Source organism: Coturnix japonica, chromosome 9 (genome assembly GCF_001577835.2).
Source record: "Coturnix japonica isolate 7356 chromosome 9, Coturnix japonica 2.1, whole genome shotgun sequence".
NCBI classification, from domain to species: Eukaryota; Metazoa; Chordata; class Aves; order Galliformes; family Phasianidae; genus Coturnix; species Coturnix japonica.
The window spans coordinates 9,648,914-9,676,472 of record NC_029524.1 but is presented as its reverse complement, the minus strand read 5'-3'; the positions used below and the strand labels follow the sequence as shown (position 1 = coordinate 9,676,472).

At 36.7% G+C, this 27,559-nt stretch overlaps 1 long non-coding RNA gene across 25 annotated transcripts in view; it reads right to left on the bottom strand.

Annotated features, from left to right (window-relative positions):
- The window catches only part of LOC107318096, a 93,729-nt gene that overhangs the window by 60,437 nt on the left and 5,733 nt on the right, over positions 1-27,559 (bottom strand). For 21 of the 25 annotated variants that reach the window (XR_004308378.1, XR_004308370.1, XR_004308371.1 and 18 more), the window contains exons 2-11: positions 26,361-26,528; positions 25,634-25,762; positions 23,773-23,921; positions 21,862-21,957; positions 17,387-17,508; positions 17,133-17,226; positions 5,293-5,466; positions 3,068-3,223; positions 2,011-2,167; positions 275-453 (exon numbers count right to left, since the gene is read on the bottom strand). This is a non-coding gene — a long non-coding RNA (uncharacterized LOC107318096). Of the gene's footprint in view, positions 1-274; positions 454-2,010; positions 2,168-3,067; positions 3,224-5,292; positions 5,467-7,680; positions 9,499-11,796; positions 15,141-17,132; positions 17,227-17,386; positions 17,509-21,861; positions 21,958-23,772; positions 23,922-25,633; positions 25,763-26,360; positions 26,529-26,918; positions 27,444-27,559 lie in introns of those variants that run through there. The other 4 variants (XR_004308373.1, XR_004308374.1, XR_004308393.1 and 1 more) reach the window with 4 other exon arrangements.

Genomic DNA, 27,559 nt, shown 5'->3' with positions numbered 1-27,559 from the left:
TTTTTTTGTTTGTTTGTTTGTTTTTTTGGGGGGTGGGGGGGTGGGAGGGTGGGAGGAGGTCTGTTTTGAGTTCTTTGTTTAACAGGGTATTTAACAGCACTGAGAGATAAAAAGCAGTCTTTATAGAATATCCAAACCACATTTATCTCAGCTATTTTCAGATGTCACAAATAAAACAACACAAACACATCAGAAGGGAGAAAACCAACCACGATAAATATGTTTTTGTCAGTTCACTTTCTCTGGAATGCAATGATTTCACAGAATCACATACTTGTAGTGGTTCGAAGGGACGTTTGGAGAGTCAAGTCTGCAATATGGGTTCACCACAGTACTGTGATCAAGGTAAAGATGTAATTTTCAAGTACAAATACATTGTCTTCTTCATTTGCTACCTTACCACTGAAGCTGTAGTTGATTCTGGGACCTGTCTGTAAATTCCAATCTGCTATTCTGTAAAAAGGAGATAGAAATTACCAACTGCCTGTACCATACATGAAGATGACATCATAAGTAGCACGAACATCACACTTCTAATGTGGTATTCTTTCAATAAATATTATTGGATTCTTATAAAAGCCATTTATACAATAATTTATGTCTGGGTCACATTCAGGCACTGAGGACAGCTGGATCTTATTGCACACCTTGTAGTACTAGCATATTAGTACAGCTGAGTGTAAATTCAAGCATGCTGAGCTTTTCCACTGCTAATTCAGCTGCTTGAGTACGCCTCCTTTGAGTGTTTCACATTGGATCATCAAACAAAAGTAACATCATCCCACTTTTATTTTCCCAGGAAGTTCCTAATGCTGATGCCAGGTGGAGTTCCTCCAGCTTGTTAGTGTGTGGCTTCTCTAGTAGGACTGAGGTTAAGGGTTATGTATCCCTAGGATATGCACAGAAATAAACATAGTTCTAAAAGTCTTTTCAAATCAGTCTTAAGGTCAAACTCCTTGGTTTTGATTGTATTGCTGTGTTATTGTAAACGCTTTTCTGGCATTAGTAGTTGACATACAATCTGTATTTGGCAAATCTCAGTTCATATACTGTCTACACCAAGATTTCAATCAATGCTTCTAAGTGGCTGGATAAGCTGGCTTTCCTTCCTGCCTATACACTGTTTGAAGTTTCATTCAAATGGATCCAAACCCACAGAACACTGAATAAGGACTTTCCACACCACCGCAGATATACCTTTGGATGTCACTGCTGTCAGCCCCCGCAGGGATGGTGCATGTGAATATTCAAGATCTAAATCCAGTCTTAAACTGCTGCTTACTTAGAACAGAGCTTGGGTGTTCTGTAGCTTATAGAATTATGCCTATAATACACGGACTGCTCAAAAGTAATGCCTCCTACTTTATTGTGTGGACCCATGACATCAGAGGCAGATGTTAGTGGGATGGCAGTAGAAATTGATCTTTTCCCCCAGTGTTCTAACACATGTTGTTTCTGTGTGATAGATGGCAGCAGAGGGATAGTCTAACAAAATGGCATTTGACACTGAAGTATGTATGACACAAAGGTGTCTCACTGAATCCCTCCGTGTGAAAAAAAAGATAGCACTTATTGACATTCACCAATGCTTGGTGAACATTTACAGAGACCAAACAGTTGATGTCAGCACAGTAAGGTGGTGGTTGGTGCATTTCAGTAGCGGTGACGGTGGCATGAAAGACAAGCCATGATCCAGTCAGCCATTCACAACTGTCACACCACAAAATGAAGAGCTTCTCAGTCAGTTACTCCACAAAAATTGGCTAATGATGGTAAAGGCACTGAAAAAATTTTGTTCTGTAGCTGAGAATTTCCTCTATCAAATAGTCTTATGGTGCTCTTTGTATCTATTGTGGTTTCAATGGAAATAAATTAGAGGGATTACTTTTGGACAGGACTATGTAGATACATTTCATTATTCCAATCCAGGTTCAACTGGACTACTAAATAAATGTAGCAAACATTTAAAGATAGATGAAATCAAACTGTATTATATGCCCAGTCATTTACCTTTTGCATATTTACTTCTTGAAGAATCAACACTACTTTGCCTGGTTTTAGACATTCAGAGTGGAACTTACTGGTACATCCACAATTGATAAAATCATGTCTCAAAAAGAACCTCCTCAGATACCCAAGCAAGCTTTGCCGAAACCTGGTATCGCATCTGGAATGAAAATTGATTTATAATCAATTATGCATTGTTAGTCCCTACACTGTTTTAAACTCCACTAAAAATAGAAAATTACATAATTTTTAGAATCAAAGCCAACCTATCTTTTGCTTTCTTTTTCCTTCTCCTTTCCTCCCCATCCCCTTTATACCTTTCTGAAAATTCCAAGTATTTATTTTGAATTAGATACTATTCAAGTATTTCTTTGCATACTAATGCTACAGTTTGGAAAGTAGCATTCGGCATGCCAGCGTACACAGGTATTTATCTTGGTTGGGCAGAAGGGACATTTTTCTTACTGTTTTGGGTTTGACATAGTTATAATTACAGCTCACTCCATCTCATCTCTAATTAGTTCCCATATTAATATTTTACATGAATTGTTTTTATTGTGTTGCTCTTTAATAGTCTTTCTTCAGCAGTCAAGGGATCTTCCCCAGACAGTACTCCTGTATGTATAAGAGTATTTTTGAATGTTTTTTATAAGTCTTTTTTGTAGCTTTATATTTTTCCTCATATTTGAACTGGCAAGAATGATAGCTATTGAAGCCTTGGAGCCTAACATGACTTTATCACATACAGGAGCCTTCCAAGCCATTTCTTATGTGACTTTTCTTGTTTTTCAGGAAACATTTGGAAGTATTTCAGTTGTTGGCTGAAATTCATCCCATCAGACTTCACCTATTGAAATGTGAAAGATAAGATTGGTCATATGAAGACATTCCTCTAATGAGAGACAATAAAATATCTTAATAAATATCCTACAGAAGAGCCGATGTGTCTCCATTTTCAAAAACTAGAATAGTTAAGAAAGCAATATTTTCAGAAGGTGATTCTTATTTACAATGTATATGTCTACTAGACATTAGGTATGGGATGAGACCAAACACTTACCTCTTTTCTAGCTAGTGCCAGTCTGGGGCTTCAGGTATCAGACTTTTTATCAAAGATTTAGCTTGCCAATGATTCCCAATGCAGACAAGAAATTCAGAGGTGCTCCAAAGAAATGGATTGTTTTCTCTGAATCCACACATGTGAAATACTGCAAACCTGCAAAAGTTACATATTGTCCATCAAAGGCCTTCCAACATGTCATTCCACATATATAGTAAACAAACAAACAAATAAATAAAAGCAAAGGTTTGGAGTTGATTGCATTTGAAATGTGATGTTATGATTAGGGTGTCTCTCTTGCTCAAGCAACCTGGACTTTGTTACACACAGGTCAAGCTGTAAATCAGAAGTTATTGGATATTTCCAAAGCTACAGAAGACATAAAATTACATGGCTTCATCTGAAAGAATCATAGGCAGAGAGAAATTAAGGATGGAAGGCTTATTAAACTGTCTAGTTCAATCTCTGCCAGCATGGGATTATTCCATGGAATGTATTTTACTGCATGTTACCCACAATGGTTTCCATATGTGATTCTGCTCTGGAAAGAGCTTATAAAAGCGATCTGCTACAGTGCTACTCTGATTGAATCACTGATTTCTCTCTAGTTTCATAAAGCTTAAAGAAATATTTTTTCCCTTCAGTTGGAGACATCCACTCTTTCAATCACACATACTATCGCTTATAATGTATATTCTGTGTGACATCCTTGCCTTTATTTGCATTGTGTAACTCCACACTATGCCTCAGTGCACTCCTATTGCCTTAGGCATACTGTGATGCAGGAAAGAGGATTGAGGTAACAGCAGAGGTAAATGCTTTATCAGAGATAAAGCCATACAGGCCATACAGATTCTTTGTACTACGCGTCTGCACTGAGACTTACAATATTAATACTGTATCTTCTTTCTGCAGCTGCTTCTCTCCTATTTTTGAGATGATATTCTGAATCCTGACGTAATGAATCCTTCATTAATCTCAATTTCCTTCTGATATTAGTACTGAACTTATTCAGGTATTACAACCATTCTCTCCAAGAGGCTCATTTTTCAGCTTCAGGTGAAGGAATGGATCAGTTACCCAAACCATAAAGCTGCTGAGAATATCATTCTGCCTCTTTTTTTTTTTTTTTTTTTTTTTTTTTAAATTATTCACTGTATTCCTGTGCTTTAAAAGCTTTACAGCTATTACTATTTTTTTTTGTGTGTGTGTGTGCTGAATGCTAAACAAACCCAATGGCACCAAGCTACTTTTTAATTGCTCACAACCACAGGATAGTGTTATATTCTCACCACTGTCAGAACATGTCATCAGCTCTGTCTCCACAACTCTAACACAAATCATCTCCTTCCCCCCCCCTCCTCCACCTCTTCCTCAGTCACTGGCCTTACCAATGCTCTTCACATATCCCTATGCTATTTCAACACAGCAGCATGCAGGAGAGCACATGGTCATCCCACAGGCATCTTTGGGAAACCTGCCTTGCCCTCAGCTTGAAGCCTCACAGACAGCCTGTCAGGCACTCTTATGCTGTCATATATACATATACTACCAAATGTACAGATACAGAGATCTGCCTTCCTGAGATGGTACTGAGCTGTGCCTACAGCTACACTTGCTGGCTCTCTACTGTATGATCAGTCAGTCTTAAAAACACAGCATAGGTTTAACATTCATTACCTACAGATTTTGTCACTCTCAGTTCACTGAAGTCTTTCAATCATAGAGACATCCATGGGGACAGAGTACTTAAAGAAATCTTGCTTCTCACTTTCCCGCTGCATTTTCTAGGCTGAAGCTTGCCTTGCCTGCTGCAGGTTCCTCTGCCTCATCTTTCATGTCTTACAAGAGAAAAAATATACTTTGACAGTCCTTATTTATGCTGCAGGCTGTACTGCAGCTGGAGGCTTCCAGGTGTGTTACAGAGAGAGAGGGCAGTGCTGACTGCAGTGGTTAAAGCATCAAGCAGACACCCTGAGAACCTCCGCTGTATTTTTACTCTGTCTTGATGAAGGACTGTGGCCAACTCCTGAAGCCTCCTTCTGTCTTGTGTTTCCCATTTTTTTTATATGTAGATGGTACTGTATTCATTTATAAAATGCTTACATGTCTACTGAAGAAAAATATACTATAAGAAAACTATTATTGCTTGACTCACACAGCTCTTGCTAATTTCTATTCACAATCAACAGTAGCGTTATTAGCTACAGCACGTGTAAGCTCACCTATACTTTGAGAAAATACACAGGTTCCTGAGAGAGGAGTTTGCTTCTAATAATGGGATTGAAGGGCACAGAGCCTTTAGCATCTCCATCAGAACTGTAGTGGGTTTGCCACTGCTGCATCTTCTTCAACTTTCAGCTTTCTCATTCCAGTCCAAATGTTTATTTAGGTTTGTACTGTTGGGGGAAAAAAAAAAAAAGGAGAAAAAATAAATTAGATAATTTTCATTTCATACCATCTGTGATTTCAGTTTCTGATTCAGCTACACTAATAAACTTTTCCTATTGTGCCACCCATAAGAACTGGAAAAGGTCCATTCTAGTTGTTTTCCCTAGGCTATGCTGAGTGAATGCTCAATTCCCTGAGGATGAAGTGTATCGATGTAAATTTACTGTGATAGAGTCACACTGCTGCTGATTGTTGCAGAACTACCACTGAGTAGTAAATGCTTCACTGCTCTGTTACCCGAGGGGCTGAGCATTAACTACACTATTGAACAGCAAATGCTTATCATCCCCTATAATTCTAACTATATAAATCACTGCAGAGACAGTGTGCCTGCAGGGAACTCGCATGGTCTATAAAAATGTAAAAATCTGAGCTGTATTTAGCTGATGGAGTAATATTAAAAATGTATTCAAAAATAACCTTAGATATTAGCACATCTTTATTTCAATCTGCTGAAGCTTTGGTGGAGTATAATCTTGTCTTTAAACATTTTCAACTTTAACTACACATTTAAAAAAAAAATAGGGTTAAGAAATAAAAACTATCACTCCCATCTTTGCCTACTCTCTCTTCTCCAAGATTTCACACACCATAGACAATGATATCCTTTAAACTCACTCTTAGAGCCCTGTATTTTTTCTTCATTGAGGAAAATTATCTCTGTTTGCTTTGCTTAAAAAACACAAACAGAGGATTTAATCATGGTTGTAAAACATGCATCCATCAAAAAGAGGAGATGCAATTCCCTTCTGTTCAAAGACATAGCTCTTCTAATAAGGGACTTATACACGGATTGCTGTTCTAACAGATGAATGGCACGTTACAAAGTTCTCCCAAGGAACCACAGTGTGACTGATGAGATAGATGTAAACTTTCATTCCAGAAAAAGCAAACATTTAGTCTGGAGTGGATACAAGTGGGTCCATTATTGTCACTGAATTACCCATACTTGTAAAGTTAGATATACACAAGTATTTGCAACATCAGAGGATTTTATAATAGAGTTGGTGGTGCATATTCCTTAATGTATACATTAAATAACTTCTGTTCCTCCCTTTGGCCTCAGTCATGCAATAACCTCTGGATAAGCCTCACTAGCCATGCTGCAATCATCAGAAACTGCTTATGCTGCTGCAGAACTGAGGCTTTCAATACAGTTCTCCACTAGAAAACCAAAATATCCCCAAATGCCCATCAGCATAGAAATAAAACACGTGAACATTTAATACTCAAATGAATTTACACAGACAGAACAAAACCAGATGAGAAAACCCTCAGGGGAGAACTTGTATTGGACTTGCTGAGTGTTCCATCCAGCATTCAGAGAGCTGATGAAAGAGATGGTTCAGAGCAGAGCTGGCAAACGATCAGAAGCAATCAATGTTTCAAAGGGGTCACAATCAAAATCAAGTAAGAATTCTAAAGCCTTCATGTTATTAATCCATAGATAGCTTAGTTTTTCTGACCTTCTCCTTCAGAAAGATGTTCCAATGGAACAAAGAAGATTTTGATATTTGAAGATTATGTCATAATTTATTAATATTTAGTATATTCTTCCTTGTCTGCACAGAGAAAATATTTGTAAATAACAAATTTTAAACAGAAATACGGTTTTATACAGAACTACAATTAAGCAATGTAAATATGTTTGAAGCATTAAAGGAAAACATGAAGTATGAGTTAAAAACTGATTTAGATGAAGCTAGTTCTCCCAGGAAAGAAAGGCAGAAAGGGAGGAAGGGAGGGAGGGAAGGCGTATATACAGATTACTTCTTAAGAAAAGTAAACAGTGCCAACTATTTGCATGATCAAGGTATCTAATTATCAAAACAAAGATAAAAGTCTTTCTGTACATGTCATTAATGTGGCTTGAAGGTGTTCCTTTGATTTGCCTTCAGATGAAAAGTAATTTATAGTAGTTAACTACTAACAAACAAAATGCAGCAAGCTCAGAGAAAACAAGCAATGCTAGTATTATAAAAGCAACACTTTTACATAGTTACTTGGTCATTTACGGTGTATTACATGCTCATCAAAATGTCAATTCAAGCAAAAAAGCAAAATATAGTATGACATAGTGAAAAATCTATAATTTGGGATTAATTTCAAAACCCTAATGCAATACAGCAATGGTTTAGTAAGCTGGCAAAACCAACACTCACAGGTAATCCTCCAAAACCCAAACCAGCTGCAGGATTCCAGATGAATTTGAGATGGTAGTCCCACAGGTCGACTCATGTGAAAATGACCTCATGCTTCAGTATTTTCAGATCAGCTTCATACGCTGTACTAGCACATTTACAGTATTAGTAACTCACAGTAAATTTCTTAGAGCATTACTGAATTTAGTTTCCAATGCCCACAGCCAGCAAAACTCTGTCATGTTACTTGAGCAGAGCTCAAGTGTTGGTAATCTCCAAATCTTCTTGCATGCCATGAAGTGAAGCATGCGAGTCCTACACATTATAATGAGACCATTTAGTTTACTTTGCTCCTAAAAATTTTTAGATCCCCCTTCATAAAAAAAATACCTTAGCGAAGAAAATCAGATGTTTTAAAAATTAATCTCAATTGCATTATATTCAAGACCCACTATTACACGCCATGCTCATTACATTTGAGCTAAAAAGAATATTAAAAATCTCATTATTTTGTTGCTGGCTTTTCTACTTAATTATTACCACAACAGGCAGGTAATCATTATGCTGATTACTCAAGACTGAGATGTAAATAGCTCATGTGGAGGTTAATAATCAGATAATAACAGTAAGCACTGGTTCTGTATAATTACATCAAATGACATGATTTATTCTAGGGCAAATTTTCCTTCAAAGTGGAACATTTCAGGATATTACGATCTTTTCAAAGAACCCTACACTTTGCAAGCACATCATATATGGAGGTTACCTAAACTACAAAGTTTTTAGCATTTGTGAAATTTAAATGGAAAGGGAACATTTTATTCTAAAATCACAATTATCTATTTGTCAATAATGTGGGATATGTTTAATTAAATTCTCTTTTTCAACAGTGCACGTATCACAGAAACACTGAACAGTTGAGATTGGAAGGGGCCTCTGAAAGTCATCCTGTTCAATAAGACACATTTACTGACTGTCTCCAGAAACCTATTGATCATGATATCCCTATGGGAGGACAATGAACTGTTAATGTGGCCAATGAAAAATCTAAGTATCATAAAAGATAATATAGAATTCATATTGTAGAGACTTTTTTGTATCGAGAAATCATGACAAACTGGGTTTGCAAACTTTCTTCCTTCTCCTACTGTACATTTTTCATTGTTATCCCCCATTTTATTAATGCCAGTCTGATAGAAAAGGGCAAGGGGAAAAGCAAGCATTCTCCAGAGTAATTAGGAAATAGGGGTGGACAGAGCTTTTCTGAAAATGTCACGGCTTGTAAGAAGCTTGTGACAGCTCAGCATTATGTGAGGCTGGCTTTTACAAGGTATTGTTAAATGTACACTGATTTCTCTCATATTTTTAGCTTGCTATTTTAATCATCTCTACATCCAGTTCTTTTCAATTGCTATGTTAGAATTCATTGTCATATTTAGTAGCCACTGGAGCAATACTGTCTCAAATCATAACAAAGTAGGAACATTATGGCTGTCAAATGAAGCTACTGGTGTCTGACAGGACACATTATGGCTTTACCAAAAAAAAACCTCCAAAGCCCTCTGTGTGTGATCTGACTCACTGCAAGAGCTCAGTGAGCTAGGGTTTGCAGTGTGAGTGTGCATGTGCTACTAGAGTGCTTTTCAGTTTATTTGCACATATACCCTGACTGCGTTGCCCCTTTGGGTCAAGACTCGGTTTCCCCAATAAAAACTGCCATCAGAAACACTACATTTAATATGAACCCAAATCATGGGTTATTCCAGTTATCACATCAGAAATGAATACTGAATTTATACAGTATTCTATATATAAATTCTATATATACTATATAAATACAGAAATGAATTTAGAGAGATACAAAATATAATAAAAATTATATTGATTCCAATATATTCAGTTAAATTATATCCAGGGATGATCTAGATTACAGCTTTTTTTAAGCTCATTTCCTCTATACACATTTTAAAGTAGTTAAGATTATTTATAAACCCAACCACTTTTCAGACTATTATTTTTTTTTAAAAAAATCTAAAATATAACTGTTCTGCACAGAAAACAGCAGATAATCATCTCTTGGCTGAGGTGGCCATTTCTCCAGAGTGGAATAGGAAGCAACCATAGTGGAAAGCTTTCAAGCCTGACTGCTGTCACAGCAGTTCTTCATTTATTTTGTGTTTGTGTGTGTGACAAGTGCTTGTGTTGTTGTTTGTTTTGTTTTGAAACCTGAAATATTTACAAAAGTTTCGAGCAAAGGGGAAAATCTGGCAATGTGACTTCAACAGCTTTTTGTCTGTGCCTGGGAAATTCAGAAAATGAGATGGCTCCACCAGTAGGCACTGAAAATGCTCTGGAGCTTTCAATTCATATGCTCTCTTAACATTCACCATCTCCACTATTGATAGAGGCACTGATCTAATTGTAAATCTGTATCAGATACATATTGATCCTTGGGAGCTCTGATTGTCTTTGTCCAAAATAATGGAGATGAGTAGCTGATTTTAAAGACAACTCTAAACCTCCCCATCTAACAATATAGATTTCAGATTAATGAGCTCTTAAAGTAATTGGGTCAGCCATAAATAGGGTTGTTTGCAAAGACATGAATACATTAATCTGTAAAGTTTATACTGGTTACTACTTCACAGAGAAGTATTGTGTTATTTATATGCAGTTTTGAGGATTGATTGGCTGCAGTCAGATTGCATCTGTTTCTTTCAAGTATATTCAACACAAACAGGGCTCAGGAGGTTTCTTCCATGTAGTCCACAACACAGAGGTAATACTAATGTTAAAAGCAGGTAAGTAGTCGTGCTATTGGCATTACTTTCTTTAAGGGGACTTGGGAGAGAACATCTCTGCTATGAAGAGTTGAAAGAAACAGTATTGATTTCTGGATGTTTACTTCAGAAAAGAAGAAATAATTGACTTTTCTGGTTTTGGAGGTCCAAGGGATTGTAACAGAGAAGAAAAAAGATACAGGATCTGTCATTCAGTATCTGCCTGATAAAGGGTAAAGCATTCTCCACATGCTGGGTTACACCTTAGAGATACATAGGGACTTCTGCATTGTATCCCCATCACAGTATAGAGGCCTTTCTTCCTCAGCCTCTAGAGAAACTCTTTTTATATCTCACAGAGAAATGAATGATTTATTTCAGGACTTCTGCCATGTCTGACTGAATCTAATATCCCAACGGTCTTTGGGAAGTATGAACCATAATAAACCTGAAAGGAATGTGATTTTACAACCTTCCTTGCCTGAACTTGTCATGGGAACATAAGAAGCAGCAGTTCTGTAACACTGTGAATTGAAAACGCTCAGTCCCTGTTGGCTTAGCTCTGTACATGTCCTCCATTCAGACTGTCTTGTCTCTTCCTGAGCTCCTCCATCAAGCCATTACAGAATGAGAATTGAAAGTGGTTTCCTAAGTCATTAAATCAGAAGTGAACTGCGCTCCATACTGCTGTCTTCAGCAGATTTTCGAAAGATTTAAATTCCATTGTTGCAGTCCTTATTTACCCTATGAAAACAAAAAACCCTCAGCATAAGATGCAGTTAAAATAGGAAAATCGATTCCACAAATCTTAATTTAAATCAAGCCCTGTTCTCTCCTAACAAAAAAGAATAATTTACATTAAAGTTTCACATTGAATGTTTCAAGTTTTGAGTTGGGATGATCACAGGGGAAACAGTACAGCACAAGAAGAGTATCCAATGAAAAAGAAATGAGGTACAAAAAAGGCCAGATGTAGAAACTGCCAGAGGAAAGAACTGATAGCTAAATCTAAGAATTAAGAATAATTATTTTCACTATTTATAAGCTATACATGAATGACCGGGAAAGTCTCAGATGTAATTCTTATTTAAAATGCATATGAGCAAACTTCTTCAAAGCCCCTATACATTATAGATTGCAAGGGAATTTTTAGCACAAACCTTTAAGTGAGGCAGTTGGATCAGTGAACTGCTTCAGTAAAACTACAGAGAGTAGTATAAAAATAGAATAAATAGAATAAAAAATGTCAAACACAATAATTTTAAAAATCCCATTTAAGAATACCTGCATATTCAATACTGTTTGGAGTGTTTAAAATTAATTTTCATAAAAGAAAGTATTAAACTTATATTCATACCTACAAAATTCAGCCAAAAGGATAATGCAATTAAAATGAAGCGAGTGCCTTTAGTCAAACAGTCTAAATTCAGGAGAACGAATTTATGAGTTCTTCAAACATTATAAGCCCAGCTTCTATCTAACAACAAAATAGGAAATAAAAGAAATAAATAATAAGTAAATACACAGCAAGACAGAAATTCATTTCAGCCAAGTCAATTCTGTTCTGCTACACTTTGCAGACAGCACTTATTTGTGCTCAGTTTGGGCCAAACCTTTCATTCTGTGATTAGCAGATTCCAAATATAACAACTAGCAGCAGGGAATGTTAAAATTCTGCTTTAGATACAGCCACCAAATATATCTTTGTAAGCAACACATACCACTATAACAAACTCAGGAATGGAGAGTGAGAGTTAATAACGAGATTAACCAATGCAGTCCTGAAAGAGGACAGAGCCAAGATGGAAGATATCGATTATTTTTTCTACTGCATCTCAAATCTTCTAATCAGTTATAAACTCTTCTTCCCCCTTGGAAGTTTAAGCACAGAGGTTCCCCCTTCAGAGTGCAAGTGATGTGAAAAGAACTACAGCAGCAGCTGCAAGCTCCATGGAAAAATGGGCACTGAAACACAGTATGATTGCTGGTCTGGAAGAGGGGAGGTTCAGGATACCTTCATTTAATACCTGCAGTAGTGGAGCCCTGATTTCTAAGCTGGTAAATGCACAAGAAAAATGTTATTTTGTACTCCCAAAAGCAAGTGTTTAAAATGAAAACTCAAAAGTCATCAGGGCATAGACTGGCCATAAAACTGAAAACACTCAGCAAAAAAGGATAACAGAAGTACATCACGGTGCTTGGCTGGAAGCAGTAACACCATAATGAAACAGGTGGTACGCTGGCCAGGGTGAGTAGCAGGCCAGCAGGAGATTAGTATGCAGTAGTATATTTTTATTAAAAATAAAACATTGTGCATATTGTGATGGTGAACGCTGAAGATTATTTTCCAGCATGGTCTATGACCACACACTGTTTCTTTAAGCAGTATATTTCAGATTTGTAAATTATGTTTAATCACTTTTAGCAATACTGTTATTTAGAAACTAACTAAGATGCCAGGCTGAACATATCAAAGTGCGCTACATTACTGGAAAAGTTCATTATTTTCCTGTGAAATCTAAGCCAGAATTACTACATCCACCCTGTTATAACACTTACATTGTAGTTAGCTCTCAGTACATACATTCATCAGTATCCCAGTTATATGGAGCTTCTTTTCAAACTAACAGGCCACGTACCAATAAAACATTGTTTCATCATGTCGAAGTTAGTAGTTGAATCATAATAAAGCAGCCTGGGCTTTTAACTGAGTATGTTGTGATACGTAAGTGTTAGAGCTTGGGTTCACTTTTCACTTGAGGAACATCACTGTATTCATCCAGGAGCCACCCTTCAATTTCGTTGCTGTCATGAATTATTCTCTTTTCAGTATGGTCTAATTGTTAAGTGAAGCGCAGAGGACGCCAAAGACTGTCTTGCCAGAAAATTGCTCTTTCTGAAGCTATAGCTGTAATTTCAAACTGCAGTAAACGTGTGTGTAGTCAGCACGGGCGAGAGGAGGATGCCCAAGACATTCATCACCAAGTGCTGCTGGCTAGAGATACAGAAATGGTGCCTGTAACCCGCAAGGAGCTAGTCCATCATGAGATTAGCCACCACTAAGATAAGGCCATACATCATTAAAAAAGACAGGCGCAGTGTTGGTGATACAAGAATAATAAGTAGAACAACTTGCACTGTCACTTTGCGTAACAATGCAGGAGAAGCCGTGCAGATTGCTGGTGATGCAGGAGAGGGTGAATATGTAATCATTTGTTCAGGAGAAAAATGATGAACCACATTCCTAGTCAACAGATGTCTTTTTTTTTTTTAATCAAATCTATCTGCATTTACAGTACACAATGGAAACTAAATACATAAGTTACTCTATGTCTAAACTTGCTTTTCCAACATGAAAAATATGTATGGTTATGCCGATAAGAGCTTAAATGCTTTTCATTTAACCTTAGCTTTCTCTATTTCAGTTTTAATGACAAATTGTTATTTACATGAATTGATTTCCAGCTAAGCTGCTTTGCATAGGCAGCGCTGCTAGAGAGTACTACAGTATGAGTACAGTGCACTGACCCCATTCCTAGCAGGGTGCTGTCCTCAGGCACTTACTGTCTCTAAGTGTGAACAGGAAAAGCCATGAGTTTTCCTGCAGTATCAATAAGGTCTTTAACATAAGATAATCACTTTTGATAATCTTTAACATCCTTCTGTGTGAATTGATTTGAATATTCAAGGAGAAAATCAAGAGATGAGTTTCAGAATAGTGGGTGCGATTTTTTGCTTCAATGGAAGACCAAGACTTCATTTAGAGGGCTCGTCACAAAAAGCAAACAGTTATTTACTCTGTGAAGTGCAAATTCTTGCAGCACCTACTATTCAGTATTACTACTGTTAATTTTGATTTCAGGATATCCCTTCATTTCCCTTCTGCTTTACAATTTCAAGAACAGAAACGAAAGTACATATAGACAGCCAATGTAATTCAACTCTTCCTTCTGCAACTTAGCAGACTCTGTACTTATACATTATCCACAGGATCACGGAATGAGTTGGGACAGATGGGACCTTAAAGGTTCCAATTCCACTCCCACTGTCTAAAGCTGGCTGCCCCCCATCAGCTCAGGCTGCCCATGTCCCCATCCAACCTAGCCTTGAGGACATCCACGAATGGGGTACCCACAGCTCTCTGGGCAGTAGTGCTAGGGCCTCACCATCTTCTGAGTGAAATATATTCCAGTCAGATGCTAATTTGTTTTACAGTCTTCTAAGATTCTGATTTTTGGTATCTAGATCTAATAGCACATTTGTGCAGTGCTTTTAGAAAGCAGATAGCGATACACAGGCAAAAGCCATAATTGCTTATAACATTTATGCTCTCACTAAATTCCACAGATTGAAGGTATGTAAACAATGTGATTCCTAACAGTCTGTGCCCTGCAGTACTGTAACTGAACCAGAGAGTGTTCCTGCAATGGTAATCTCCAATGCATTGATGTAAATTCTGTAGCAGCTGACAATCTTGACATAGGACAGCCACCCCCCTACAGCTCTGCAAGGGCTGATCTTTCTCTCTTCTCCCTTATTCTCCCCCTCCCCAACATATACATCCTTATACAAGTTAGTGCAGGATTAGGCCTAAAAATGGAACACTGCCTGAAATATAATATACTGAATCAGTTCAATTGCTTACCAGTTAAGAAACAGACTTACTGCTATACATATACATATGTACATATACATACAAATTCAAATAGTTAGAACATTAATGAGATAAGGTAGACAAACTATTTAAGAAAAATCAAAAGATGAAAGATTACCAAGAATATAGCATATCTACTGATTCCTAAGCAAAAAAACCAGCCAGCAACAAAATCAAAGAAACCTTTAACACTCTTTTCTCAGCAAGGAGCAGCCTGCATTTTCATTTAATCTTTAAAAAATAACAACAAAAGAGCCAACCAAGCAACAGCCCCCCCCCCCCCCNAAATAAATAAATAAAAAAAAATTAGTAAGCATACTCTAGAAGAACACACTATACTTCTAATTAGGATGGCATATTATTTATGTATTTAGATTTTAATTGCACTCAGTTGATATATTCATTAAAATTATTTTCATTACAATCAAGCTTGTTACTTTTTTTCTAACTGCAGTAGATTCAAATGTCAAAGTAAGAAAAAAAGTCTTCAAATTCCGGCAGCAGGCATCCCTTGAATGTGAAGTGCACCCTATTTCTTTTGATAGACAGAAATAAACATTGTTAAATGAATATTAAAAAAGCTCAAAAGCTGGTGCACTTAGGGCCAGCCCACAGCCACTTCTCCCAAACCTCCATGTTTCCTCCTGTTTGCACGCCAGTTGCTGCAGCCCAACACAACCTAACCTGACTCTGCAGCTCCTCTCAGTGCACGCCATGGTCTGTTTCTTCCTCCAGTCCTGGTGATCCCCTATTCCTTGGGTGTGCAACCCTTACCTTATGTGGGTTTCCATTGGAAAAGTGGTCATTCCACATACTTAGCTAGATGTGAGGCATCCAGTTACATACTGTGGAGTTGATTCTGATTCCTTTAGGAGTCGATGACTGTCTCTTAAGTGAGTTCAGAGAAAGCTACATTAAAAAAATCATGCACGCGAATAGATGTTTTCACATGAAAATATGTTTTTACAGAGAGGGATATATGCAAATTCTAATTCCTTTCCATTCAAACATAACATGACTTGGAGTATTTTTATTGGAGATGGTCCCTTGGATGACAACATAACAGTACCTCGTATAAAACCCAATATGAAGCTTGGTAAACTTGTTAAGACCTCAGTCCTATAAAAGGTCTAAAGCTAAACATGAAACTTAACCACATAACTGAATTTTAGAAGTATGCAAACAGAACAAGGAGAAATGGCTTCAAGCTCAAGATTTAGGCTAGATATAAGGGAAAAGTCTTTTACAATGAGGGTGATGAGGCACTGGAACAGGTTACCTAGTGCTGTGGTTGAAGCCCCTTCCCTAAAGACTTTCAAGGTGTAAAGGTGATAACAGAGGATGGTTTAAAGGTGGCTAATATAAAGATATTGACCAAGATGGTGATAAATAGTCAAAGGTTATTAGTAAAGAAAACTCACCAATGTTGATGCCTGGACCAGATAGCTGAGGCAGTCTCCACTGGGGAGCAGTCTCCAAGAGATGCTGCCTCAGTGGTGGTCAGCCCTTAAATGAGGTCTCAGAGGGGGTGGAGTTGAAGTCCACCCCTTCTGGGAGCACAGCTAGATCACTCTCACCAGTGCTCCCTCAGCTGACCCAACACTTGCCTCAGTTGTTCAAGCTGTGATTTCCTATACACAAGATGAGGCTGGATAAGGCCCTGGGCAAACTGATCTGTGGTGTCCCTGTTCATTGCAGGGGAGTTGGATCAGATGGCCATCAGAGGTTCCTTCCAACTCTAATGATTCTATGATTCTAAATGCCACAACATGCATTAAATAATAACTGCATTTTTGGAGTCAGCTTGTTAAGTACATTGTATTTTTTGATCACCTGCCTATCCTGTGAAAATGTGTAACAGATTTCTGTGTTACTTTTTTTTTTAGAAGACCTAAAATAAATAATGAAAAAAAACACAACACCTAATATAAATTTACCAAGAACAACTGCAAATAGACTGTGGATTGCAATTTATGTTGATAATTAACTAAAAAGTTTTTTTTTTCCCTCAATAATACAGTTTGCAGCAAACAGTTTACCTCTGAGAAAGCTTTATCTCCAGAACTACCCATCATTGGCACCAGTGAGCACATGCTTTCCATCTTTCCATCAAGCTCATGCATCTCTGGATAGCTATAAATCAGGAGACCACATGAAGTGTAATCATTAGCGAATTTACGGAGTATGGTGCGATGTAGTATCGCTGAGAACACATATTTTACCAAATTTATACCTATGCTAAAATTTTCAGAGGAAATACATAACTCTGCTCCCATGTATTTATATTGCATACCTGTCAAATCCAGTGGTATTATTTTTCATACAAGAAAGGATGATATTTGACATGCAGCACTTTCACTTCTGCTTCAACTTCTTTCAGTGAAACATCTGTCCATTACTTCTCTCAGTGAAAACCTTCAAAGAAAAAATATCTTAAGACATTGTTCATTGTATATAAATTGAAATTCCTCTGAAATTTACTGCTTCAATAAGGGGGAAAATATTGCGTGGCACAGACAGAAAAGAAAGCAAAGTATTTGATCTTCAGCATTTGAGCAGCTTTGTTCCTTTGTATTCATTCATGTCAATGGAAATAAGATTTCATTACTGAGTGAGCTACTGGTTCTAATAACACACTACAGTAGTATTATTTCTGCTTTGAAATCATGTTTAAATGATGCACCCCATGAAGATAACTTTTTAAGAGTTATATCATCAGGGAAAAAATGTTTAAAAAGTATTGTAATGGATTCAGACATTAACATTGGCTCCTCTTGAAGCCTGAGCAAGGACTTGTCTGCTAGTCTATCAGACAGATGGCACAGGGGAGCCTGAGCAGTGGACGCCTTCATATTCCTTGCAAAGTGGAAGAACAGGCCCAGGAATAATTTGAGGTTGATCAGCAAACCCCGTAACTTTCCATGAGACACTGTAAGGGCACTGACTGAGGAAAAATGAAGGCACTGCCATCCACACAAAGTGAAAGGTATTTAAAAGTTATCCCTATAAGTGAGTGCACTCACATTTCCTTTTACCTCATTGTGTTTCTAGTACTACTTTCAGTGTAGCACATATAATTCAGAGGATCTGACATCCATTGCCCTGATCCCATTTATCACCAACCCATCTCCATTTCAGAAGCCCAGATACTCAGTGTACAATTTTTACTGTAAAATTGGATTTGTTTGTTTTGACAGAGTAGGCTTGTTGAATTTATGATTTAACATTGAACATCCTTCACCTTGAAAGCAGCTCTCCTGCTGTAAAAGTGAGGCATCACTCTCATGAGGAAGCTATAATATCATGATACAGATGCCCATCCCGTTAGACAAGGTCATGCCAGCAGAAACTAAACTTAATTTCCTGAGACCTTCCAATGCTTAGTTCTATTTTTCACCCTACAAGGATAAACATTGGGAAATACTTTATACCAGTGAAATAACTGTCCTTTCACCAATAGAATAAAAAAATTGTTCATGTCAAAATGGTGAGGTTAAGGAAAATATAAAAAGCATGTTGAAAACACATTATTTGTCTATCTAATGATTGCTACCTTCGTCTCTACATCATAGAATATAACAAAATTATTTCACATGTACTTTGGAATAAGACCCTTCATTAGGGGTGGGTATTTTATTCAAAACTGTGTTTTTGATCTTAATCAAATCATTTGCTATTGAGTGCACCAATTTGTTCTCTCCTTGAGCTTCTGTCTGCTCCTCCATGTCCTCACCCTAAAATTATTGTCAAGTTCTCTAACAGAAGTACTCCTCAATTGCTCTTTCCACTTTGTCTTGAAACTTTGACAACATAAAGCCTTCAAATCATCTTAGAAGCTTTTTCAGTTCTGAGATAACAAAGTTGTTCGCTAACTCAGTTCCTTCATCAAGAAGAGGAAAGCATTTTCACTCACCCACCTACAGCTGCACTGATGTGTCCACCTTGTTTCACCTCTGAAATGCAACACAACAGTTTGCAGCTCCAAGGAAAAAAATCTATTTCCCTGCAAAGTCTCTCCTACTATGCACAGCTTTCCTTTCCTGTTCTAGATCTGCATATAAGGAGGATCTGCAGCTCAGCTTCCTCAGTCAGCAAAACAGGAATCACTATCCTTATCTGTTGCAACTCTTTTTGTACATTTTCCTTCCCTACAGAAATTTAGCTGCAGCCAGTTAAGGTACTTAGTAATTTTCCAGCCATTGCAAACACTCACATGCTGTAATTACAGCCTGTCAACACTCTGCTCAACCTTAAAGAAAGGGGACGTTGCAGTCTAAATCTCCTGGGATCTATCTGGGTCTGTTTACAATGCTAAAAGAGAGTTCACAGTTGTAGATTTATTTTTTTTTTTCCCCCAGATATAATTTCAATTAAGAGTCTGTGGGCCCCTTGGGCAGGTGAATGCACGTCTGTGGCAGAGTAGATGGAGATGTTATGGAAGTCTTATTTAAATACAAATATTTAGGAAACTAACCAATAAAACAAAACAAACAAACCCAAAACATTCACGTGTGCTCTCAGTATTTAATTCCAGTTCTTTTGTATTGATATTGATCATCATGCATAGAACTTTCCTGACTCACAGCAAACGTGGAGAAAAAACGTATGGTGCTTGATGTCAGGCTTTATTCTCCTTTTACATTCATTAAATTCTGTGCTTGCAAGGAACACAAACCATATCTTACAGAACTAACTAGCAGCAAATCAGCCATCACTTGTAAAGGTTTAGCCCAGAGGACAAGGTCTTTTTAACAAAGAGGTAGACAGCCTGATGGGCTCATGATGTATTTATCCTTCAGCTGTAAGAATGAACACCCTTGAAAGAATTTTGGTTGATCGCGAAATGGCATCATAGGGCACCACAAGGAAAAGATGAGTAAATCTTAATTTTTATTTTATTTTTTTTTTCTGTGAGGAAGTGAAAGATTATTGTACCAAGGGCTCAACGTTTCTCAGAAGCTTTTTTCATCTTCTTTAAGCTGTTCAAATTTTATATTGCCTGACTTGTTCGCTTGATTTCCTTTCTACTACTGTTTCTCCCTTACTAAGAATAAATCACTAGAAGAAGAAGCTGTTTTGAAAATGGCCTGGATGTGTTTTAACCAACAAACCCAGTGTAATCAGCAGACCCCGATCCTTGAAGCTGAAGGTTTATTTTAGAACAGCATGCCATGTTTAATCAGTTTTACTAACATTGCACAGTACTATTTGCTTTGACAAGAATGTGTTGATCGTATTACAGAATGATTACTGCTAATGGAGATCTTTTAGACAAGATTAGATTTTGCTTCTGTCCAGATGCCTCAAAGAACGTTATTAGTTTTTGGTGTCATATTTTCATAGCATTAATATCATCAGCTTATGGGCCTGCTCATATGCTATAACTGCAGCAATTTATCTGACAGTTGTCAGGATTATGCAGCATCTAACCCAATGAATGTTGCTGTAATCTGTATCAAATTAGGCACTGCCCACACAATCCTACCATAGCTGTGATTTGATCAGTGAATATTCTGATGATCCCCTGATCTCTGAGATTCAGAGAATGATTTTGATGTTTCTCAGTAGAGGTTTCTGAAAAAGCTGATTACGTCAAGATATTATTCCAGATGGTGAATCTACATATTTTTAAAGGACTGCGGCATTTTTCTCATAAATCAGCAAAATGAGATTCAGAGTTGTGCTACTCTGGCAGCTAATTAACGTGGCACTGTATAGGAAACCCATTAGTATATCTGCAGCTGTAATACTAGCTTTTGTATAGATACAGAAAGGATGATAAATTACTTTGTTTATAAAGCATTTTTTCTTCTTTCAAAGCTAGAGGATAACTCCAAGTACCTTTCCTGACCTGTATTTACTAGTTAGACATAAAACATTATAAATGTTGAGAACCATAAAGATTAGTTTTAATACATTTTGACTTGAGTGCCTTACAATATCAACCAAGCAATACTATTGCCCTTAAGTTTAATAATACATGCTGATATGCACTCTGATGGTATGCTTCATTCCTTTTGATAATACACCTTTAAAAACAATGTCCTTTAGGGTCCGATGGACCATGAAATAGTCTCTGCAAAAGTACCAGTGGTGCCAACACAGAGACAAACATTCATTTTGGCTGTCAGCTTTAAGGACTGAGGAAGAAATGAAGCACATTTATTATATACTGATGTATTCTGACTAGATAATCCTTTTCAGTTGCAGGCACTATAAAGGCAAGTGCAGATTACTGTGGGGGGGATAGTTAAAAAAAAAATTCGGATGGGCTGAAATAGTTGTGCTTCCAATTTCACAGTTGGATAATTTGCTTTATAAACTTCTATTTAAAAGAAAGTTTTACTGGCAATGAAATATGCTAAGTAAACAATCTGTAATTTGAAAGTCAGTATATTAGAGATACTCAGAAGCTGCTTCTACTAATACTACATTTATTAATTAGTATTGGAGTTTACTATGCTGCAGGCAAGTTGAGGATTTTTCTTAGATATCCATTTTCATTACAGTTCTGTCAAAATTTACCCTTTAAAGGGTAAATTTATAGCACATCGATGTCACAGTGACTATATAACTCAGGCTGAAGTCAACAGGGCCAGAATATTCTAAACAGGATACTTTAATCTTAGTACTCTGGTGCGTTTTTCACTGTGTAAACTTCTTTTTTCCCTGCTCATTTTACAGTTAAAAATTGGAGGCAGAAAGCTTAAGAGATTCTTTTGTGATCATGCAGTAAAAGGAAGGAGAAGCTGTATCAAGAGTTCTTACCTGGATCTTGGCTACCAATATGTGACCAAGGCCTGCTGAGCATGTCATAAGTTCCCTTATGGAGCACTGATGAGCAATCAGTCAGCTGCAACTTGCCTGAATGAAAGGGAGAGCAGAAAATTATAAACTAGAAACACAGTATCTATTTTTAAGCTTTTATTTATTTATTTATTTGTTTTTAACATCTATCAACAGTCAAGCCCCCGAATATTGAAAAATGGAGTTAGTCTGAGGAGCCTGAAAGCAATGTAATGCTCACAGCACACCTTAACAACATCTGTTGCCTTACACCCTTCCTTGTTAAATATAATTTTTTTCCAAAATCCTTAAGAACAAATTCCTCTTGTCTGCTTTTTTAAAATAGAGGTTGCAATGCAAAAACAATTTTTAAGCAGCTGATTAATACATAACAACCAAAAGTTCCAACCAAACTGTGCTATTGAGTGTTTTGTGCTTGAGAGAGAGCATAAGCAGGCTGCAGACTGCTGTAATAGAACCATTTCGATACACAGCAAAAAGCACATCACTCTCCATGTTATTCTGCTAATGCCTGTGGAGGTGAGGCAACATCACATCTGGAAAGCTCTTTGTATCCTATGTTTCAGTTCACTAGCATGCCACATTTCAGAAAAAGCAATTTATCCCTGTACTTCACCTGCTCCTCACTGCTATCTGTATTTACTCTAATATCATACATTGCTTAAGAGAAATCGAAAGTACTGAAGAATTAACTACCAGCTGTGATCCTACTCCAAAATTACACCAATGCACTGACCTGCCATTGGTGTTACTACCAGACTTCTGTAAAGGTTGTTATACTTGGCTCTGATTTAATTTCTGGACAAGAACTTCTTAAAGAATTTACGTAGAAGTGGTTCCTTGGAAACCAACTAGAGGCTTAAGAACCAACTAGAGGCATTTTACTTGGAAAAATAAAAAGGCCTTTTCTGAAAGCAAAGTTGAGATTGGACTTGTTCAGCCTACTGCTCTTAATGCCCATGAGACTTTGCTTTTGGCAATGTGCCTAAATACATGCAATGCAAGTTATTGATCAACATTACTATTATTACACTAAAGAAAACTGTAACATAGTTACAAGCAGCTTAAAATTTCTACCAAACATATACATTTATTTACTGCATAATTTTACAGTTTCCTAACTCACAATTAGCAACAGCAGCAAATGTATAAAAAAATAGAAGCACTTTTTGAAAGAATTAGAAATTATTTTACTACAGCTCACAGATATTTATAAACCAGTTGGAAATAAGTTTTGCTTTTTACTTATGTCAATTTTCTTAAAAATTAAGATGACTGTACTGAAACAAATATTAATATTTAATAGTAAAATAGACTTATATTTACTTATAATCATAGTCTTATGCGACTTTGTATTATTTATACTAGGAAGAAATTTTAGTTTAAATTCTGAGAACCCTGCATAGCCCTCAGCAGCAGTCTGTATAAACATCTTTAATTTGGGCTTTCTGATTTTGTGCAGTTACTGAACAGAGAAAATCTGTTTTGAATATGCCCATAGAAAGATGTTAGTTTTGTTTCCTACTCAAATGCAAACATGAGAAACAAAACCCATTTCAAGTTGAAAAAACATTTCATTCTGTCAAAATTAAATATTTTTTCCAAAGTCTCCGGCCCCTTTAACACTGATTTTAGTTAAATGTTGTGGATTATTTTCCAAAATGTCACAACAAAATGAAAGCTTGAAAAATCTTGTATATGAATTGTCAAAACACTTATTTTCTGATACTGAACTCGATTCTCACTTTGTTTAGAAGCATTCTCCAAAGGCAGTTTTCAGTAGCAGCCTTCAATGTGTTTTGAGTAAGGAGCCTGAAATGAAGCTTTATGAAAAACTTTAGCATCAGTAACAGTTTAGACAAACCTACTTACCCAGTATGTATTTCTGTATTGCATGTTCTCTTAGTTTGGAAGATCTACATGATGTTTATTTTCTGTACCACTCTCTACATGTCATGAAGCATATGCTGTAGGAAACTGATTGCTTTTCAGGCTGACAGCTGCTTTGCTGTTCCAGTTCTCTGTCACAAAAGAAGATATTTAAGCTGAAAAATTCCTTCATAATATATTTGGACACTTTTAAAACTTAACCATTATAAAGGCCAGGGTTCAGTCTGCCCTCAGTATTCTGATTTCTTTGTAGAAATTTCTCCTTTATGGAGATAGGTAATTCCAGTCAATACTAATCTCCATTCTTCTAGAAAAATCTATTTTATACCGCCCATGCAGGAAAGCCCTTAATCTATATCAAATTATCATTTTTAAACATTCTTTAAATTCTTCAGCAATTGCATTGGCACTTAGAGTTCATTTAAGTCAGTCAAGGAGCCATAGTTCAATTTTAGGCTTGCTTAGTCTTTTTCAGCATTCTTCTGGTGCACCAAAAGTCACAGAGGTTCACGCAGTTTCATATAAACAGCCAGATCTCTCAGCACCAAGTTCAACGGTGAGCTGACAAGCATATGTTCTGAAATGTCTTTGAGGCAGGAGCTGCCTAGCTTTTTAACAGACACTGTTAATCTAATTATTTTGGCATTTCTCCCATGAAGAATGACTTTTCATTTTCATTCTTGGATTTATTATAGGTTGGAAAATTGCTAAAATTCAAGCTTACACTGCCATTCAACTTATAAATTGATTCTACATTCATTTTCTTTTTGGTCCCTCTGGCAAGCTAGAGCAACATAGAGCATTTTCAGTTAACACACAAATGTACATGGTTTATTCGAATCTCTATGTAACAAAATACAGCGCCGCCTAATGGTGATCCTTTCCAAACCATTTCTTTCAAGAAATGCAGAAGAGCCTGCAGTAGAGTTGGTCATCTTACAGATGACTTCTTGACAGACCACTACCAAAGGTTTCACCCTATTTAATATTTCATATGAACACTTATTTTTGTAACCCAAGAGAGGCTGATTACTTTGAATTCCAGGTGTTATACTACTGTGATTGCAGTAATTAAAATAATTTGGGTCGGAAGAGGTATAATTAAGTTATTAATATACACAGTCTTTGTCACATGCAGAACACAGGGCTTTTTGACAAGGCAATAGATACAACATGGCAACAGTGCAGAAGGTGAAACTGACTGAACAGTTCAGGATATCTATTTATTCCTTTTCAAGGAGTTTTGTTTTTTATGGAAGTTGCACAAAAAGTGTTACTGAATAGAAATTACAATTACTGCCAGATCCAAGATAGGTTATGTTTTTTCCTTTCTGATAACATGACAATTTATTTAGTTTCAACCTACATTGGCATCTTTTGATGGTTATTTTTCTATTGCACAAAACCTATTACAAATTTACATTATTCAAAAACAGTGTGAATACACTTTCTAGAAAGCCTGCCAACCCATTCCTTCCTTCTGTTATAATAATAGGAAAATAACCTTGGCAGAGTCTTTAGAAAATGGAATCTCAATCTTCTGTTTCCTAATTACAGAGCATAGCTGCAACATTCATTAGCCTGCAATTGGCAAGATTCCACAACTTTCAGGCAATCCAGCCCTTTCTTGCTAGAAATGGAAAGTAATGTTAAGGGCCTAAGCCAAATACAAAGAAAGAGCCAGTATTTGCACTGGCCTGTGGTCAGAATTTAACAGCACAGTGTCTACATGCACAAAGGACTTCATCCACAGTGGTTTTTCGCTGTGGGATATAGAAAGATTCACAGAAGTTTAGTGCATTTTTGGCTACAGCTTTCAAGACGTGAGATTTTCAAAACTTACAAATATCTGAGAGTTGGAAATGCTGAGAATAAGCCAGATTCTTCAAGTCTAATGTTGCAGAGGAATCAGTCAATACCATCACCGTATGAGGAGATAGTGACCTTTAGAACACTGGTGATATTTTGCTGACTAAAACAGAAAAAAAAAGAGGTGGACTTTTATAAAAAGAGATTTAAAAAATCTCAAATATAGTCTTTAACATATATTACATGCATTTGAGAATCCCTTTTGGCTTTTTTTACAGCTATGATGATTATTTAGCTGCATGGTTTCTTTTTATGCCCACAATCAGTTACATCACAGGTTGAGATAGATTCATCTAGTTTAGATGTTCCCATAGAGTGCAATAACAAGCTTTGCTCTCAGGCAACTCTGTTGCTTGGTCCACATGTAATCTGTGCCCACAGTCTTAAGCATTTATATTTTTCTGGAAGAAACTCACTCCGAAAAGAAGCATCTTGTACTAGTTTGGGAGATTTACTTAAATTTAGTCTGAGAACATTAAAATTAAACACTGTATAGGAATGTTTCAAATGGCAAGGTTCCACAATCATTGTGCAATGATTAGGAAGGCAAATAAAATTACTTTCTGTTTTTTATAGTTGTGCACCATTGTAAGATGGCCCCCATTCAATGCAAAACCCTTCATCAACTCTATGACAGACCACCACATACTATGAAGCACAATATATGTCTTAGATCGCATATCAGTTTATCTTGCACAGACCTTAAAGTGAGATCTGCCTCCTCTGATTTGTAGTCTGACATACGTTGTTTGTATTCCAACAGGTGCTACTAGGTAGCTGCACATGTCTATTACTTTCATTTGCACAGGTAACGTTCCCGGGGATTTTAGATCTATCAGTGCTACTTGCATCACTCTCAGCCACCTGGTCTGGATGAGAAGAATATTTGTCTCAATCTTCCATACTTGGGCAGAGTTAACTGGAGAAAGTCAGACAATATGACATTCGGCAGAAATACAGCATTAAATTTAAAAGCTATGCTTATATAGTTCTCCAAAGAGAGACCGACAACACTGGTAACATTTCCAGCATTTCTTTGTTTTCCACTGACTTCGTGCATTAAAGTATTTAAAAAAAAAGCAGTAAATGGGAGAAGCTGCCAAAAAGCAAAAGAAAAATGTAAGTCCTGAAGTTTAAGAGAAGCACTCATCAGAAACAAATCACAGCTCCAGGTTCATGCTCAAAAGACCAAGCCATCAGTTTATCCAGGGCAGTAGAAAAGCCTGGCTTTTTAAAAGAAGTAGAAAAACACCTCTTACTGTAAAAAACCATGGCTTTCCAGGGAAGTTTTCTTATTATTCTAGAAGATAGCAACCCTAATGGGGCAGAATAAAACAAAAATGCTCAGAAGACTATATTTCCTTTCATTCTGAGTTTCTAGTACCTATGAGGACCTTACAGAATATCCTCACAACTCATTAGGATTACCCCTGTCATTTTCTTGCGGCAGTTTTGTTCTTTTTTTCAAGAGCACCAAAATATAAAATATCCCACATTCAAACAATGGATTTTCAGTGCTTTGGGAACATACTAGCAAGTAATTCTGTGATGCTGAGCATTCTAACAGTACCCATTGAGCTTTATTTTTACTTATTTATTTATTTAAAGGCAGATTTGAACACTGAGTGTACTCAGACATCACTGCATGCAAAACAAACTGAAAATGGCAAATTGTAAAGACTGCCTGTGTAACCAAGTAGAGCAACAAAGCAGCTAGCAGATTTTAATACAAAGTATAGTTTAAGATAACAACATAAACGAGATTATATATCAGTTTGATATTACAGATTTTCTTAAAATAATATCATACAAAGTAGGCTTAGTAGAATGAAGAAGAGAAACTGGAAGCTAGAAAGACATCCACTAATTTTCAGAACTAGTAATTAGTTTTTTAAACTAG